Genomic DNA, 20,763 nt, shown 5'->3' with positions numbered 1-20,763 from the left:
AAGACCCTGAACACAGTGACCAGAGAGTTGGGAAACCAAAATTGGGTACCAAAATTAAGGTACCTGTCAAGATGTTCCACTTACAAGGCCCACAACTGCTGCAGATGTTAGAGAAATCCTTGAGGAAGAGCTTCCCTGTGTCCTTAAAGGTTTATGGGACTGTCCATATGGACCAGGGAAACCCCTTCAAGCTAAAGGCCCTGGTGGACAAGTGGCCTGATTTTAATACTATGGTTATCCACCCTCAGGAGTAGGAAATGGCAGATGACTTTGATCATTACACCAACACCTACCAAATCTATTCTAAGGATCTCAACAACTGTCAAGAATCCCTTAGCACATCAGAGGTCATCAATTGGAAACACTTTGCAGATCCAAAGTTCACAGTCCAGTCTGGATGAGGTGATACAGAATCTTGTAACCACTAAATTTGTTAAGGTCAAGCAAACACAATGCATTCTGTATGTGATGCCTGAGACAGTGAGGAAACTGCTTCCTTCCCTGCCAGAGACAAAGAACTTACCTCTTGGCTATGGCAGACCCAAAGCCATTGACCAAGAGAAGTTTAAACTCTCATCCCTGGATCCTACCTATGCTGCCTTGGTGAATAAATTATGGCATTTCAGTGGCAATAAGAGTAGCCAGAGATTCATCAAGCGCTGTATCCGGACCTTCCCCAACTTCTGCCTGCTGGAGCCTGAGGGGACCCCTGTGCCCTGGTCCCTGATGGATCATACAGGAGAGGTGTGGATGGCGGCCACCCTGCCTGAGTACCAGGGCCTCGGTCTTGTCTCCCATCTGTTGTTTGTCCACATCCAGGCTCTGGACAAACTTGGCTTTCCCCTATATAACCATACAGACAGAGCCAACAAAATCATACAGAAAATTAGGCACAATCTGCATCATACCCCCATGCCCTATGACTGGAACAAGTGGAACTGTGTACCTCTGTGAAGCAGCCACGAACCCAAGACAGTGTTGGGTGGGCTGGTCACATGGCAAGAGATGCAGAGGGGTGGGCAGAAAGAAAGAATAAATTGTAATCAGCAGTAAATCAGTGTGTGCTGTTTGGACTCTGGGGAAGTAGTGTGAATGGTCAACAGAACCACGAGTGTGGTTCACAAATCACTCATGAACTTCCCTTTGGGTCCAGCAGAGCTTCCTATTTCCTCCACATTCCAACCCTGGCAACCACCATTCTATTCTGTGTTTCTATGAGTTAGACTTTTGTTTGGCAAGATCCCACATATAAGTGACATCATGCAGTATTTCTGTTCGTCTAGTTTATTTTACTGGTTCACAATTTTCTTTTAATGCATATGGCTAGTAAGGAAAGTATCCATAATCAGTAAAGAATAAATGCAACCCATTATTCTAATGGTGTCATTATTCTTTCCAGCACCATCATATTTATCTCTATTTAAAGTGTGTACATGGAATGTAGAGAAGAGAATTTAAGTAGCTTGTCATATCACAATAGCAGGACAACTTAACATCTTGTTACCCAGAAACAATACACATGCAAAACTAAAACTGTTATTTAAAAATAACTTAAAATGTATGTGGTAGAGATACTTTAAATTTAAGGTAAATCAGGGAAAATCTATAAAATTGGATCTAATTTGTGGGATTTTATCACACATAACATTTGTATATTCTGTGAACTAGGTTAAATCTGTAAATATTGAATATGACTTTTTTTTTTCTAAATTGACAAGATAAAAAAATGTGGCATGTTATCAACTTGTTTCAAGTTGCAGGATGAACATGAATTATTTGTATCAAGACAAGACTACTCTGGGTAGAAAAAGATAATTCAAATGTAATGTTCTTTTGTGTTTAAGGAGGAGTTTTATAATTAATACCAGCCATTATTCTTATACCAAGATGTAGGACAATTTATACAATTTAATAAAGGCTATTACATATTGAAAAAAAGAAAAAGAAAACAAACTTATGGTTACCAAAGTGGAAAGGAAGTGGGGAGGGATAAATTAGGAGTATGGGATTAACAGATAAAAACTACTATACATAAAAGACATAAGCAACAAGAATTTATTGTATAGCACAGGGAACTATATTCATATTTTGTAATAGCTTATAATGGAAAATAATCTGAGAAATATATATGTAACTGAATCACTTTGATGTACACCTGAAACTAACACAATATTGTGAATCAACTATACTTCAATAAAAAGCAACTTCAGTAAAAAGACAGTAATCGAGGAAATGAGGAATAAAAAAGGTTATATGACATACAAAAAATAAATAGCAAAATGGCAGAGTAAATCCCTTCTTATCAGTGATTACTTTAAATGTAAATGGCTTAAACTTTCCAATCAAAAGGCATCAAATGGCAGAATTGGTTTTTTAAAAAAACCTTGGTGATCCAATTGTATGATGTCTACAAGAGACTCACTTTAGATATAAAGACACAAATAGGTTGAAGGTGAAAGGATTGAAAAATATATTCCATGAAAATACTAACCAAAAGAGGGCTAAAGTGGCTATACTAAATCAAACAAATTAGACCTTAAATCAAAAACTGTTACAGAGACAAAGACAATATAGATTGATAAAAGGATCAATTCACCAAGAAGATATAACAATTTTAACATATATTCACCAAACATCAGAGCCCCCAAATACATGAAGCAAACATTATAGATTTGAAGGGAGAAAAAGAAATTCCTATAATAATAACATATATATATATATATGACTTCAATATACCACTTTAAATATGGTAAAACAACCAAACAGAAGATCAATAATGAAATAGAGGACTTGAACAAAATCATAAACTAATTAGACCTAACAAATATACAGAACACCAAAGAACAGCATAATACATATTTTTCAAAAGTGCACATGGAACATTATCCAAGATAGACCATATGTTAGGCCACAACACGTCTCAATAAATTTTAAAAGGTTGCAATTATAAAAAATATTTTTCTATCACAATGGTTAGAAATCAGTATCAGAAGGAAAACTGGATTCACAAATATGAGGAAATTAAACAACACATTCTGAAAAACCAGTGGGTCAAAGGGGAAATTAAAAGCAAAATTAGAAAATACACCGAGATTATTGAAAATGAAGACACAAAATACCAGAACCTATGGGATACAGTAAAAGCAGTGGTAAGAAGAAAATTTACAGTTGTAAATGCATACATTAAAAAGGAAGGAAACATCTCAAATCAATAACCTACATTTGCACCTTAAGGAAAAGAAAAGCAAATTAAACCCAAAACTGGCAGAGGGAACTGACATATTACTAACATTAGAAATAAAAGCAACGACAATACTAAAGATGTTACAGAAATAAAAAGAATACTATAAACATTTGTATACCAACATATTGTTTAACCTAAATGAAATAGACGAATTCCTAGAAACACACAATCCACCAAAATTGAATCATGAATAAATAAAAAATCTGAATATATCTATAACTAGTAAAGAAAGTGAATCAGTAGTCAAAATCCTCAAGGACAAAGAAAAGCCCAGGACTAAATGGCTTAACTGGTAAATACTACCAAACATTTCAAGAAGAATTAACACCAATTATTTTCAAACTTTCCAAAATATTGAAGGGGAGGGAATAATTCCCAACTCCTTCTTTGAAGCCTGTATCACCCTGACACTAACACCAGACAAGAAAACTACAGATCAATATCCCTTATGAATGTTGATGCAAAAATCTTAAATAAAACACTAGCCAATTGAATTCAGCAGCATATTGAAAAGTAAGTATCATGACCAAATGATTTTTTCCCCAGAATGTAATAATGCTTCAACATATGAAAATTGATTTCGTAAAATCAATTACTAGAATGAAGGGAAAAACAAACAAATCAACAACAACAACAAAACCAAACACGATCATCTCAACTGATGAAGAAAAAATATTTGACAGAAGTCAATACCCTTTCTTAATAAAACACACTCCCAATAAACCAGGAATAGAAGGCAACTTCCTCAATATGACAAAGGCCATATATGAAAAATCCTTAGCTAACATCGTACTCAGTGGTCAAAGTTTGAAAGCTTTTCCCCCCAAATAGGAACAAAATAAGGATTCCCACTTTCTCCATTTCTATTCAACATAGTCATGGAAGTCCTCACAAGAGCAAATAGGCAAGAAGAATAAATAAAAGGCATCCAAATTGAAAAGGGAGGAATAAAATTATCTTTGTTTGCAGATAACATGACCTTATATTCCAAATATACACGAAAAGACTCCACATAACACACACAAAAAACTGTCAAAGCTAATAAATGAATTAGCAATTCAGCAAAAAACCCCACCAAAAACCAATTTTGTGGGATACAAAAATCAACATACAAAATTCACTTACATTTCTATACACTAACAATGAAAAATCCAGAAGGAAATTAAGAAATTTCTATTTACAGTAGCAAGAAAAAGTATAAAATACTTAGGAATAAACTTAACAAAGGGGGTGAGAGACATGTACATTGAAAACTACATAACATTGCTGAAAGAAATTAAAGAAGACACCAATAAAGGGAAAGGTATTTCATGTTCATAGATTGGAATACTCAATACTGCTAAGATGACAATGCTACCTAAAATGATCCACAGATTCAACGCAATCCCTATCAAAATCCCAATGACATATTTTTTGCAGAAATAGAGAAACCCATCTTAAAATTCAAATGGAGTCTCAAGGAGCAACAAGTAGCCAAAACAATCTTGGAAAAGAAGAACAAAGTAGGAAGTCTCACATTTCCTGATTTCAAAACTTATTACAAATCTACAGTAATCAAAACAGTTTGTTACTGGCATAAAGACAGACATATAGACCAATGGGATAGAATAGAGAGCCCAGAAATAAACTCTCATGTATATGATCAAATGATTTTTGACAAGGGTGGCAATAAAGGACAGTCTATTCAACAAATGGTATTGGGAAGCTGAATATCCACGTGTGAAAGAATGAAGTTGGAACCTTCCCTTACATCATATACAAAGATTAACTCAACACAGATCAAAGACCTAAATGTAGGAGTTAAAAACTATAAAAAATTTTAGAAAAAAAACATAGGGGAAAAGCTGCATGACATTGGATTTGGCAGTGATTCCTTGCATATGACACCAACAGCACGGGTAACAAAAATAGATAAACTGGACTTTTGTCAAAATTAAAAATTTTTGCATCATGGTCTCTTATCAACAGAGTGAAAGCAACCCATAATGGGAGAAAACATTTGCAAATCATACAGCTCACAAAGTATTAACTTCCAGAATACATAAAGAACTCATACAATTCAACAACAAAATAAGCAAACCCACTTAAAAATGGGTAAAATAACTTGAATAGACATTTCTCCAAAAAGTCATAGGGTGGCCAATTAGCACCTTAAAAAAGGTGCAACACCAGTAGCCATTAGGGAAAGGCAAATAAAAACCACAATGATATACTACTTCATATCCAGCAGGAGGGCTATTATTAAAAAAAGAGAACATAATGAGTGTTTGCAAGGTTGTGGAGAAATTGGAACATTTCTGCATTGCTGGTAGAAACATAAAATGCTGCAGCTGCTACGGAAAATAGTATGACTGTTACTCTGAAAATTAAACATAGAATTACCATAACCATATGATCCAGCAATTCCACTTCTGGGTATATATCTGAAAGAATTGAAAGCAGGGACTCAAACAGATATTTGTACATCTGTATCATAGCAGCATTATTCACAATAGTCATAAAAGAGAAGAAACTCAAGTGTCCCTCAATGGATAAACAAAACCTGGTATATTCAGCCTTAAAAAGAAAGGAAATTATGATACATGTTATAACATGGATGAACCTTAAAGACATTATGCTATGTTAAATAAGCCAGCCAGAAGAGGACAAATACTGTATGGTTCTACTTATATGAAACACACAGAGTAGAAAATTTCATAGAGATAAAAATAGAATGGTTGTTTTCAGGGGCTTGGGTGAGGGGGAAATGGGGAGTTATTATTTAATGGGTACAGAGTTTCAGTATGGGAAGTGAAAAACATTTTGTAGATGCATGATGGTGATGGTTGCACCAGTTGCACCATAATGTGAGTGCATGTAATGCCACTGAATTGTACACTTAAAATTGTTAGAACTGTAAGTTTTATGTTATGTATATTTTATCATAATAAAAAAGAAAAACAAGTAAAATCATGGGGAAAGGTATACCATGTTAACACTAATCAAAAGAAAACTAAAGTATCTATCTTAATTTCAGGCAAAGTTGATCACAGAGCTAGGAAAATTTATCAGGAATATAGAGGATGTTACATAATGATCAAGAGGTAAATTCTTCAAGAAGACATAATAATCATTAATGTGCATGCACCTAAAAACAGGGTCAAAATATATGAGGCAAAAAAAAAAAAAAAAAAGAACAGGAGAAAGACAAATTCATTATTCTTGCTGGAGACTTAAAAACCCCTCTATTAGGGGCTTCCCTGGTGGCGCAGTGGTTGAGAATCTGCCTGCCAATGCAGGGGACATGGGTTCGAGCCCTGGTCTGGGAAGGTCCCACATGCCACGGAGCAACTGGGCCCGTGAGCCACAATTACTGAGCCTGCGCGTCTGGAGCCTGTGCTCCGCAACAAGAGAGGCCACGATGGTGAGAGGCCCGCGCACCGTGATGAAGAGTGGTCCCCACTTGCCACAACTAGAGAGAGTCCTTGCACAGAAACGAAGACCCAACACAGCCATAAATAAATAAATAAATAAATAAATAAATAAAAAAGAACGTGAATTTCTTAAAAAAAAAAAAAAACCCCTCTATTAGTAATTGAAGATCCAATAGGTAGTATGGATACAATTGAACTGAAGAGCACCATCAATCATCAATCTGCTCATAGGTATGGATTGCACTATCCCACAACAGAAATCAAATTCTTCTCAAGCCTACATGGAACATTCATCAAGGTAGATATTAAGTATGGGTCATAAAACACATCTTAACAATTTAAAAATGGAAATCATACAACATATGCTCTCAGACCACAATAACAAGTCAATAACAAAAAGTTAGCTGAAAAAGGTCAAAATATTTGGAGAGTAAACAGCACACTTCTAAACAATACATGAGTCAAAAAAAGTCTCAAGAAATAAAGTATTTTGAACAAAATGAAAATACAACTTAGAATTTGTGGGGTGCAGCAAAATCAGTGCTTAGAGGGAAATTTATAGCATCAAATGTACATACTAGAAAAGAAGAAATATATAAAATCAATAATCTAGCTATGAAACTAGATAAAGAGCAAATGAACTTCAAAGTACGTAGAAAAAAAAGAAATAATAAAAACGAGAGTAGAAGTTAAAGAAACTGAAATAGGAAAACAACACAAAAAATCAAAGAAATCAAAACCTGGTTCTTTGAAAAGATAATAAAATTGACAATCCTCTAGCCAGGCTAACCAAGAATAAAAGAAAACACAAATTACTATTATCAGAAATGAAAGACAGGCTATCGCTACTGATCTCATGGACATTAAAAGAATAATAAAGGAACAGTATGAACAACTGTGTTCCCATAAATTTCATAACTTAGAGAAAATGGACTAATTGCTTGAAATACACAAGGTTAATGGACATACAGCAAAACTCACACAAGAAGAAATAATCTAAATAGATCTACATTTATTATAGGAATTAAGTCAATAATTAATAGTCTTCTGAAACAGAAAGCACCAGGCCCACATGGGTTCACTGGTGAATTCTACAAAACGTTTAGGGAACAAATGATAACAATTCTTTACAATTTCTCCAGGAAAATAAAAGCAGAGGGAACACTTCCTAACTCATTATAACAGGATTAACCTAATACTAAAACCAGACAAAAAAGACATTACAAGAAAAGAAAATTACAGATATCTCTCACAACATAAATGCAAAATCCTCAACAAAATATTAATAACTCAAATCTGTAAAAAGAATTACATACTATGACCAAATGTGACCAAGGTATGCACAGCTGGTTCAACATTCTAAATGTAATCCAGTAATGCAATCAGTTACATCAACATGTTAAAGAAGAGAGATAATATGGTCACATCAATAGATTCAGAAGAAGCATTTGCTAAAAGCCAGCACAGTTCATGAAAAAAATTACTCTCAGCAAACTAGAATTAGAGGATAAACTTCCTCTTTATCTTCCTTTTGTAGATAAAGAACATCTACCAAAAAATCTATAGCTAATGTCATACTTAGTAGTCAGAAACAGATGCTTTCCCTCAAAGGAACTGGAAAAAGCCAAGGATGTTTCCTCTCATCACTCCTAGATGTACTAGAAATTCCAGCTAATGTAATAAGACAAGAAAAGAAAAGAAAAGATTGGGTATACAGATTGGGAAGGAAGACATAAAACTGTCTTTGCCCACAGATGACATGATTGTCTATGTAGAAAATCTCAAAGAATTAGTAGTAGTAATAATAATAATAATAATAATAATAATAATAATAATAATACCCTAGAAATAATAAGCAATTATAGCAAGGTTTCAGGATACAAAGTAAATATATAAAAGTCAATTGCTTTCCTATATACCAGCAATAAGCAATTGGAATTTGTATTAAAAACACAGATGCCACTTACACAAGCACCTAATTAATTATCTAAATGAGATATTTAGGTATACATCTAACAAAATATAAATAAGATTTATATCAGGGAAATTGCACAACTCTGATAAAAGAAATCATAAATAAATGGAGAGATAGTCCATGTTTATGGGTAGGAAGACCCATTATTGTTACAATTAAGTTCTTCCAACTTGATATATAGATTCAGTGCAATTCCAGTAAAAATTCCAGTAAGTTACTTTGTGGACTGATTCTAAGCTGTGTCTGATTCTAAACTTAATGTTGAATGACAAGGGAGGCAAGAACATACAATGGAGAAAGGACAGCCTCTTCAATAAATGGTTCTGGGAAAACTGGACAGCTACATGTAAAAGAATGAAATTAGAACACTCCCTAACACCATACACAAAAATAAACTCAAAAGTGGATTAACGACCTAAATGTAAGACCAGACACTATAAAACTCTTAGAGGAAATCACAGGAAAAACACTCTTTGACATAAACCACAGCAAGATCCTTTTTGACCCACCTCCTAGAGTAATGGAAATAAAAATAAACAAATGGGACTTAACTAAACTTAAAAGCTTTTGCATAACAAAGGAAACCATAAACAAGACAAAAAGACAACCCTCAGAATGGGAGAAAATATTTGCAAATGAAACAACAGACAAAGGATTAATCTCCAAAATATACAAACAGCTCATGGAGCTCAATATCAAAAAAACAAACAATCCAATTAAAAAATGGGTGGAAGACCTAAATAGACATTTCACCAAGGAAGACATACAGATGGCCAAGAGGCACATGAAAAGATGTTCAACATCACTAATTATTAGAGAAATGCAAATTAAAACTACAATGAGGTATCACTTCATGCTGGTCAGAATGGCTATTATCAAAAAATCTAGAAACAATAAATGCTGGAAAGGGTGTGGTGAAAAGGGAACCCTCCTGCACTGCTGGTGGGAATGTAAATTGATACAACCACTATGGAAAACAGTATGGAGGTTCCCTAAAAAACTAAAAATAGAACTACCATATGACCCAGCAATCCCACTACTGGGTATATACACTGAGAAAACCATAATTCAAAAAGAGATATGTACCACAATGTTCACTGCAGCACTATTTACAATAACCAGGACATGGAAGCAACCTAAATGTCCATTGACAGATGAATGGATAAAGAAGATGTGGCACATATATACAATGGAATATTACTCAGCCATAAAAAGAAATGAAATTGAGTTATTTGTAGTGAGGTGGATGGACATAGAGTCTGTCATAAAAAGTGAAGTAAGTCAGAAAGAGAAAAACAAATACCGTATTCTAACACATACATATGGAATCTAAAAAAAAGAAAAAAGGTACTGATGAATCTAGTTGCGGGGCAGAAATAAAGATGTAGATGTAGAGAATGGACTTGAGGACATGGGGTGGGAGGGGGAAGCTGCGGCAAAGTGAGAGTAGCATCGACATATATACACTACCGAATGTAAAATAGTTAGCTAGTGGGAAGCAGCAGCATAGCACAGGGAGATCAGCTCGGTACTTTGCGATGACATAGAGGGGTGGAATAGGGAAGATGGGAGGCAGGCTCAAGAGGGAGGGGATATGGGGACATATGCATGCATATGGCTGATTCACTTTGGTGTACAACAGAAACTAACACAGTATTGTGAAGCAATTATACTCCAATAAAGATCTATTAAAAAATAAAGTTTATATTGAAAGTCATATAATCTGAGTCTAAAGTTTATTTGGAGAGACAAAAGATCCAGATTAGCCAACACAATATTAAAGAAGAGGAATAAATTCAGAGATCTGACACCATCCAACTTTAAGACTATATAACTGCTTTTCAGACTATAGCTACTTTTCAAGACTATATAGCTATGGTATTATCTATAGTATTAATTGCTTCAAAGCTATAGTAATCAAGATAGTGCGGTATTATTGAAAGGACAGATAGATCAATGGAACAGAATAGTCTAGAAATAAACCCACCCAAATATAGTCAACTTATCTTTGACAAAGGAGCAAAAGTCAATACAGTAGAGAAAGAATAGTCTTTTAACAAATGGTGCTGGAACAACTGGACATCCACATACAAAAAATAATAATCTAGACACTGACCTTACACTTTCCACCAAAAAAGCTAAAAATGGATCATAGACCCAAGTGTAGAGTATAAAACTATAAAATTTCTACAAGATAACATAGGAGAAAGTCTAGGTGACCCTGAGTTTGGCAATGAGTTTTTAGATACAACACTGAAAATATAATACATGAAAGAAAAAACTGATAAGTTGGATTTCATTAAAATTAAAAACTTCTGTTCTGTGAAAGGCATTTTTTTAAAAAAATCTATTTTATTTTATTTATTTATTTTTGGCTGCATTGGGTCTTTGTTGCTGCGTGCGGGCTTTTCTCTAGTTGCAGCAAGCGGGGGTTACTCTTCGTTGTGGTGCATGGGTTTCTCATTGCAGTGGCTTCTCTTGTTATGAAGCATGGGTTCTAGGCATGTGGGCTTCAATAGTTGTGGCTCATGGGCTCTAGAGCACAGGCTCAGTAGTTGTGGCATGGGCTTTGTTGTTCCACGGCATGTGGGATCTTCCTGCACCAGGGCTCAAACCCGTGTCCCCTGCACTGGCAGGTGGATTCTCAACCACTGTGCCACCAGGGAAGCCCAAAGGCATTGTTAAGAGAACAAGAAGGCAAACTACAAACTAGCAGAAAATATTTGCAAAACACATATCTGATAAAGGACTTAATTCCAAAATATACAAAGAACTCTTAAAACCAAGCAATAAGAAAATAAATAAGCCAATGAAAAAGGGACAAAATATTGAAGACACCTCACCAAGAAGATATACCAATGGCAGACAGACTGTAAAAGGATGCTTAACGTCACATATCCTTAGGAAATTGCAAATCAAAGCAACAGTGAGATATCCATACACACCTATCAGAATGGCTAAAATCCAAGACACTGGCAGCACCAAATGATGGCAAGAATGTGGAAAAACAGGAACTCTCATTCATTCTTGGTTGGAATGCAAAATAGTACAGCTACTTTGGAAGACAGTTTGGCAGTTTCTTACAAAACTAAATATACTCTTACCTTATGATCCAGTAATTACACTCAGTGATATTTATCCAAATGATTTGAAAATTACATTCACAAAAAACCTGCAGATAAGCATTTATGAGTAGGCTTATTCATAACTGCCCAACTTGAAAACCAAGATTTTCTTCAGTTGGTGAATGGATAAACCAACTGTGGTACATTCATACAATTGGATATTACTTAAAGATAAAAAGAAATGAGCTATCAAGTCACAAAAAGACATGGAGGAAACTTAAATGCATATTGCTAAGTGAAAGGAGCCAGTCTTCAAAGGCTACGTACTGTATGATTCCAACTATATGACATTCTGGAAGAAGATCAGTGGTTGCAGTGGTTGGGAGGAGGGGAGTGGAGCAAAGGGGATTTTTAAGGCATTGAAACTATTCTGTATGATACTATAAGTGTGGATACATGATGTTCAAGTTTCAAAACTCCTCCAAAACTGTACAACACAAGGAGTGACCCCATATATATGGATCTAAAAAAAAAAAAAAGGTTCTGAAGAACCTAGGGGCAGGACAGGAATAAAGACACAGACGTAGAGAATGGACTTGAGGACGTGGGGAGGGGGAAGGGTAAGCTGGGACGAAGTGAGAGAGTGGCATGGACATATACACACTACCAAATGTAAAGTAGATAGCTAGTGGGAAGCAGCTGCATAGCATAGGAAGATCAGCTCGGTGCTTTGTGTCCACCTCCTAGAGGGGTGGCATAGGGAGTGTGGGAGGGAGACACAAGAGGGAGGAGATATGGGGATATATGTATATGTATAATTGATTCACTTTGTTATACAGCAGAAACTAACACACCATTGTAAAGCAATTATACTCCAATAAAGATGTTAAAATCAATCAATAAATAAAATTAAAAGAAAACAAAGAGTGACCTTAATGTAAAAAATGGAGTTTAGTTAATGTATTGATATTGGTTCATCAATGTAACAAATGCACCACATCAATGCAAGATGTTAATCATAGGATAAACTGTCAGTGGGGGATGAGGAGAAGGAATATATGTGAACTCTCCTTACTCTCTATTTAATTTTTACATAAACCTAAAAATCCTCTAAAAATAAAGTTTATGTATTAAAAATTAACCTAAAATGCTCAAGTAACCCACAGAAAGGGAAGAAAAAGAAAACAGAGACGTGAGAGAGAGAACAAACTTAAAATAAAAATAAAATGGAAGACTTAGCCCTACCATATCAATATTTACATTAAGTGTAAATGGTCTAACAGCAATGAAAAGATAGAGATTGGCAAAGTGGATTAAAACCTGGCCCAGATACGTGCTTTCTACAAGAAATTCTCTCCAAATGTAACTATATTGGCAGGTTGAAAATGGACAAATGAGAAATGATACATCATGCAAATATTAGTAAAAAGAAATTTAAAAAGGGCTATCTTATAGTCATATAAATTAGACTTCAGAGTAAATGAACAGAGACAGAAAGGGACATCATATAATGATTAAAGAGCTAATCCTCCAAGAAGACATAGCAATCCTAAATGCATATGCATGAATAAAGAAAGCTGCACAATATATGAAGCTAAAACTGATAGAACTAAAAGGAGAAATAGATCTGCAATATAGTTGAAGAATTCAACACCTAGTTGAACAATAGATGGAAATCAACAAAGAGACGGAAGAGGTCAACAAAACCATCAACCAATAAAATTTAATAGAAATTTATAGAACACTCCACCCAATAGCTGCAATTATTTTCAAGAATCCACAAAACGTGTATCAAGATAGATCATATCCTGGCCATAAAACTTCAATACATTTAAAGGGACCAAAATCATACAGAAAATGTTGTCTGGCTATAACAGTTAAATTAGAAATCAGTAATAGAAAGAACAGAAAAATCTCTATACACTTGGAAACTAAACAACACATTTCTTAATAATCCATGGTCAAAGAGGAAGTCTCAAGGAAAATGTAAAAAAAATTAACCAAATGAAAATGAAAATGCAATATATAAAAAACTGTGGCACATCAAGATCAAGATGGTGGAGTAGGAGGACACTGAGCTCATCTCCCCCAACAAACACCTCAAAAATACATCTACATGTGGAGTAACTCTCACCAAAAACAACCTGGAGACTGGCAGAAAGGCTCTTCTACAACCAAGGCTGTAAAGAAAATTTCACACGGAGTCTGGTAGGAAGAGAGGAGAAGTGATCAGGTCGAGACCCACTCCCCTAGCAGGGGACACAGAAGAGGAGGGGGAAAACATGGGCTTGGAGATCCTCCCTGGGGAGTGAGGGGTTCAGGCCACATATTGGGCACCCCAGCCCTGGGATCTAACACTGGGAAGACGAATCCCATTAGATGGTTTGAAAACCAATGGGCATTACTAGAGGGCTGTAAAAAACTGAAACTCCACTTGTGGAGTACACAATGCTTGCTTGCTCCTGGGAACAATGACAAGGAAGGAGGCTGAAAACTGCTTGGGTCTCTGGCTGGTTTCCTGTGACCACCCAAGCACACATGCCCGCCTGCACTGGGTGCCTGCCCCTCTTTCTCTGGCGCTGCTCTCCACTAGGGTAGAAATGCTGTTGCCAAGGAGAGTGAGCACACAAAGAGGGAATGGAACCAGCTCAGACCTGAAACTCAGGACTTCTGTTCCAGAACCTTGGGTCCTGACCCCACCCCTGAGAGAGCTGTGACTGTCATTGAGCATAGGCGAAGCCCTGCCTCACACTTGGCTCTGACTATAGCCCCTCTAACTCCAGCCCTACCTCTCACCAAGGTGGTAGCTGCCAGTACACCCCAGGGGAAGATTCATCCCATGCTCACTTCACATCCAGCCACTGGGCACACAGAGACTGTGCAGAGACTCTCCCACACAAGGACACCACTTTAAGACTGGGATACGTAACTGTTTCATCTAACTTAGAGAAGGTTAACCAAAATGAGAAGACAGAGGAATTTGTTTCAATGAAACAATATGAAAAAACACCATGAGAAAAACCTCTAATGAAACAGAGGTAAATAATTTAGCACACAAAGAGTTCAAAGCAATAGCAATAAGAATGCTAACTGCACAGGGGAAAAGAATTGATAAACATGGTGAGAATTTTAACAAGGAACTAGAATATATTTTTTTAAAAAGTTAGAGCTGTTTTTCAATGAGTGAAATGAAAAATACACTAGGAGGAATTAACAGCAGACTAGGTGATAAAGAAGATTGCATAAACAATCTGGAAGATAGAATAGTGGAAATCACTCAATCAGAACAGAAAAAAAACACAACAAATTTGAAAAAATGAGGATAGTTTAAAGGGACTTCTAGGACAACATCAAATGTACTAACATTTGCATTTTAAGGGTTTCAGAAGGAGAAGAGAAAGAGATAGGGGTAGAAAATATATTTAATGAAATTATGGATAAAGCCTTCTGATTCTGAAGAAGGAAACAGATTTCCAGGTACAGGAAGCATAGATAGTCCCAAATAAGATGAACACAAAGAGACCCATATGAAGACATATCATAATTTTAAAAAACCCTGAAAAAAACCCCTAATGAAACAAACATAAATAATTTACCTGATTAAGAGTTCAAAGGAATAGTAATAAGAATGCTAAATTGGGTAAAAGAATAGATGAACACAGTGAGAATTTTAACAAAGAACTAGAAAATATAAAGAACCATTCAGAGCTGAAGAACACAATAACTGAAATGGAAAATACACTAGAGGGAATCAAAAGTAGATTAGGTGATACAGAAGAACACATAACCAAAAATGGAAGATAGAATAGTGGAAATCACCCATTTGGAACAGCAAAAAGAAAACAAATTTGAAAAAATCAGGATAGTTTAAGGGACCTCTGGGACAACATCAAGTGTACTGATATTTGCATTATAGGGGTCTCAGAAGTAGAAGAGAGAGAGAAAGAAGTAGAAAATGTATTTGATGAAATTATGGCTAAAACTTGCCGACCCTGAAGGAGGAAAGAGACATCCAGATACAGGAAGCATAGATAGTCCCAAATAAGATGAACCCAAAGAGACCCTTATGAAGACGTATCATAATTAAATGGCAAAAGTTAAAAATAAAGAGAATTCTAAAAGCAGCAAGAGAAAAACAAAGAGTCACATACAACGGAGCCCCATAACGTTATTGGCTGATCTTTCTGCAGAAACTTTGCAGACCAGGAGGGAGTGGTACAATATATTTAAAGTGCTGAAAGGGAAAAATCTATAACCTAGTACACTCTACTTAGCAAGGATATCATTCAGAATTAAAGGAGAGATAAAGAACTTCTCAGACAAGCAAAAGCTAAAGGACTTCATCAATACTAAACGGACCTTACAAGTGTTAAAGTTTCTTCTTTAAGTGAAAAAGAAAAGGCTAGAACAAGAAATAAGAAGGTATAGGAGGGAAAATCCCATTGGTAAAGGCAAAGATATAGTAAAGGCTGGTACCAAAACCAAAGACAGTACAAAAAAAGAAAATTACAGGCCAATATCTCTGATGAATATAGACGCAAAAAATCCTCAACAAAATGTTAGCAAGCCAAATTAAACAATACATAAAAAGGATCATACATTGCGATCAAGTGGGATTTATTCCAGGGGTGCAAGGATGGTTCAATACCTGCATACCAATCAATGTGATACACCACATTAACAAAGCTAAGGATAGAAATCATATGATCATCTCAATAGAGGCATAAAAAGCATTTGACAAAATTCAACATCCATTCATGATTAAAACTCTTACCAAAGTGGGCATAGAGGGAACATATCTCAACATAATAAAAGCTCTGTATGACAAACCCACAGCCAACATAATACTCAATGGTGAAAAGCTGAAAGTGCTTCCTCTAAAATCAGGAGCAAGACAAGGATGCCCACTCTTGCCACTTCTATTTAACATAGTATTGGAAGTCATAGCCATGCCAATCACACAAGAAAAAGAAATAAAAGGCATCCAAATTGGAAGGGAAGATGTAAAACTGTCACTATTTGCAGATGACATGAATTCAGTAAAGTTGCAGGATACAAATTTAATATGCAGAAATCTGTTGCTTTTCTACATACACTAGTAAGTACTATCAGAAAGAGAAAGGAAGCAAACAATCTCTTTAAAATTGAATTAAAGATAATAAGATACCTAGAAATAAACTTAACCAAGGAGGTGAAAGACCTATACTCTGAAAACTCTAAGACACTGATGAAGGAAATTGAAGACAACACAAACAAATTAGAAGGATATCTCTTTTTATGAACTGGAAGAATTAATATTGTTAAAATGTCCATACTACCCAAAGCAATCTACAGATTTAATGCAATCCTTATCAAAATACCCATGACATTTTTGACAGAACTAGAACAAATAATTCTAATATTTATATGTAACCACAAAAGACCCTGAATAGTCAAAGCAATCTTGAGAAAAATAACACAAAGTTGGAGGTATCACACTCTCTGACTTCAGAGTACACTACAAAAGTACTGTAATCAAAACAATATGTTACTGGCACAAAAACAGACACTTAGATCAATGGAACAGAATAGAGAGCCCCAAAATAAACCTGCATACATATGTCAATTAATTCACGACCAGGGAGGCAAAAATATTTGATGAAGAAAAAGTCTCTTAAATAAGTGGTGCTGGGAAAACTGGACAGCTACATGTCAAAGAACGAAATTAGAACACTCCCTAACACCATACACAAAAATAAACTCAAAATGGATTAAAGACCTAAATGTAAGGCCAGACACTATAAAACTCTTCGAGGAAAACATAGGCAGAACATTCTTTGACATCAGTTGCAGCAATATTTTTTTGGATCTATTTCCTAAGGGAAAACAAACAAGAGCAAAAATAAACAAATGGGACCTAATTAAACTTTAAAACTTTGGAAAAGCTAAGGAAAACATCAACAAAACAAAAAGACAATCTACTGAATGGGAGAAAATATTTTCAAATGATATGACAGGTAAGGGGTTAATATCTGAAATATACAACTCAACATCAATAAAACAAACAACCCAATCAAAAAATGGGCAGAAGAACTTAATAAACATTTTTCCAAAGAAGACCTACAGATGGCCAACAGACACATGAAAAGATGGTCAACATCCATAATCATCAGAGAACTGCAAACCAAAATCGAGATGTGTCACCTCACACCCATCAGAATGGCTATCCTCAAAAAGACCACAAATAACAACTGTTGGCAAGGATATGGAGGAAAGGGAACCCTAGTACACTGTTAGTAGGAATGTAAACTGGTGCAGCCACTGTGGAAAACAGTATGTAGGTTCCTCAAAAAACTAAAATTAGAACTACCCTATGATCCAGCATTTCCACTCCCAGGTATATATCCTAAGAAAATGAAAACACTAATAAAATATATGTGCACCTCCATGCTCATAGCAGCATTATTTACAATAGCCAAGATATGGAAGCAACCTAAGTGTCCATCAACAGATGAATGGATAAAGAAAATGTGGGATATATATACAATGGAATGTTACTCAGCCAAAAGAAGGAATGAAATTCTGCCATTTACGACAACATGGATGGACCTGGAGGGTATTATGCTTAGTGAAATAAGTCAGAAAGAGAAAGATAAATACTGTATGTCATCACTTATATGTGGAATCTAAAAAATAAAACAAATGAACAAATATAACAAAAGAGACTCACAGTTACACAGAACAAACTAGTGGTTACCAGTGGGGAGGGGAACGGCAGGAGGAGCAAGCTAGGGTTAGGGGATTAAGAGGTACAAACTGCTATGTATAAAATAAATAAGCTACAAGGATATACTGTACAACACTGGGAATATAGCCATTATTTTATAATGACTTTAAATGGAGTATAATCTATAAAAATAAGGAATTACTATGTTGTACACCTGAAACTAATATAACATTGTAAATCAACTATGCTTCAACAAAAAATAAGAAGTTAACTTTCCTGCCCAGGATACTGAATGCATATGATGAAAACCCTGAGGAAGGCATCACCTAACTTGTGGTTCAGAACTAGGCCTACAGGAGGATAGCAGAGACCATGAGAACCAGATTTGCTGTAGCAGATGAGATACGTGCATTCAATCCCTTGGAAGCAGAGAAAGGGGTTACTGAGGGGCGAGAGAGTCAGGGAAAGAGGTGACCAAAAGCAGTAAAACTGAGTTCTGGAAAGCTCTCTGAAATTCTTCCTTACTCTAGGACAATAGAAATGCTACTTGACAAGCATCTGGATTCCATAAGAGCTAAAGAACAGAAAAGAAACGTGTGTAAGTGAATGCAGTGTTCCTGTAACACTCATTTCTGAAAACCCACCACTAAATACAAGATGTGATGTACAATGTCTAGAATTTGATTAGGCAATCTGCAAGTAATAATGTTAACAAATACTTTAAACTCCACTGGACACTATTCATGCATAAATAAAGCAGAGAAACTCAACATTATAAAGCACCTACTAAGTGAGAGGCGTAGTCCAAGATATTCACTCCAGTATTTCCTCAATATACTCACCAGGCTTAAGACATGGTAAACTTGATGTCATGCATCAGTAGAAGAGAAAGAGAATTTTGGATCAAATTATATTTCTCTGAAACATAGTGTGAAATATTCAAACAATAAAACGTTTAGTAGGAGAAGCCAATTCAGATATAAGCTAGCCTTGGGTGAGGTGTCATTTTAAATAATAAATAGAATGTAAATGAGGAAACAAAAAATTGTGGCTCACAGCTGAAGCCACACTGAGAGGGAAATTTATAGCACTAAATTATGAAAAGGAAATTCTTGATCTATACTTCAAGTTCCATCTCAAGAATCTAGTTAAAGAAGAGAAAAAATAAATCTAAACAAGTAACAGGAAATAAACAATAAAGATCAGAAATCAGTGAAGTGGAAAACAAAAACTGGTGGCGCAGTGGTTGAGAATCTGCCTGCCAATGCAGGGGATACGGGTTCGAGCCCTGGTCTGGGAAGATCCCACATGCCGCGGAGCAACTAAGCCCATGCACCGCAACTACTGAGCCTGCACTTTAGAGCCTGTGCACCACAACTACTGAAGCCTGTGCACCTAGACCCCATGCTCCACAGCAAGAGAAGCCACCACAATAAGAAGCCCGCACACCGCAATGAAGAGTAGTCCCTGCTTGACACAACTAGAGAAAGCCCGCACGCAGCAACGAAGACCCAACGCAGCCAAAAATAAATAAAATAAAATAAATTTACATAAAAAAGAAAACAAAAACAATAGAGAAAAATCAATGGAAAACAGAGCTAGTTCTTTAAAAAGCTCAATAAAATTGGCAAAGCTCTATCAAGTCTGACAAAGGAAAAAGAGAAAAGACACAAATTACCATGTCAGAAATGAAACAGGAGATATCACTACAGACCCTGTAGGCATCAAAAGGGTAATAAAAGAATACTACAAATAACTCTGTACACACAAATTCAACAACTTGGATGAAAAGGACTCTTCCATCAAAACACAAAATCCCATTCAACCCAGTAACTGAACTTCTGGGAATTTATCCAAGAGAAATCAAAACTTATGTTTACATAAAAACCTGTTCATAGCAACTTTATTCATAATAGCTCAAATTCAAAATAGCCCAATATTCATAATAGATCAAAACTGGAAATGGCCCAGACATCCTTCTGCAAGTGAACAGTTAGACAAACTGGAACATCCGTACTATGTAATAGCAGCCATAAAAAGGAACACACTACTGATACACACACAACTTGGATGAATCTCCAGATAATTATGCTGAGAGAAAAAATCCAAACCCAAAGTGTTACAAACCCTAATGCATTTAAATGACAAAATTATAGAAATGGAGAACAGATTAGTGGCTATTAGTGGTTAAAGATGGAGGAACGTGGGTGTGGCTATAAGAAAGCACCAGAAGAGACCTTGTGGTAATGGCAATGTTAACGTATTTACGGTATCAGTGCAATATACTGGTTGTGATACTGTGCTCTAGTTTTGCAAAATGCTACCATTGGGGGAAACTGGGTGAAAGGTACATGGCAGTG

General features: G+C 35.7%; 1 protein-coding gene and 1 pseudogene across 5 annotated transcripts in view; one reads left to right on the top strand and one right to left on the bottom strand.

The window, feature by feature from the left end:
* Positions 1–20,763, bottom strand: part of ARHGEF4 (Rho guanine nucleotide exchange factor 4) — a 269,889-nt gene that overhangs the window by 222,164 nt on the left and 26,962 nt on the right. The window lies entirely within an intron of this gene.
* LOC118898118 lies at positions 72–954 on the top strand (annotated as a pseudogene).

This window comes from Balaenoptera musculus, chromosome 7 (genome assembly GCF_009873245.2).
Source record: "Balaenoptera musculus isolate JJ_BM4_2016_0621 chromosome 7, mBalMus1.pri.v3, whole genome shotgun sequence".
Lineage (NCBI taxonomy): Eukaryota > Metazoa > Chordata > Mammalia > Artiodactyla > Balaenopteridae > Balaenoptera > Balaenoptera musculus.
The sequence above is the reverse complement of the archived record's forward strand: the minus strand, read 5'-3'. Positions and strand labels throughout refer to the sequence as shown.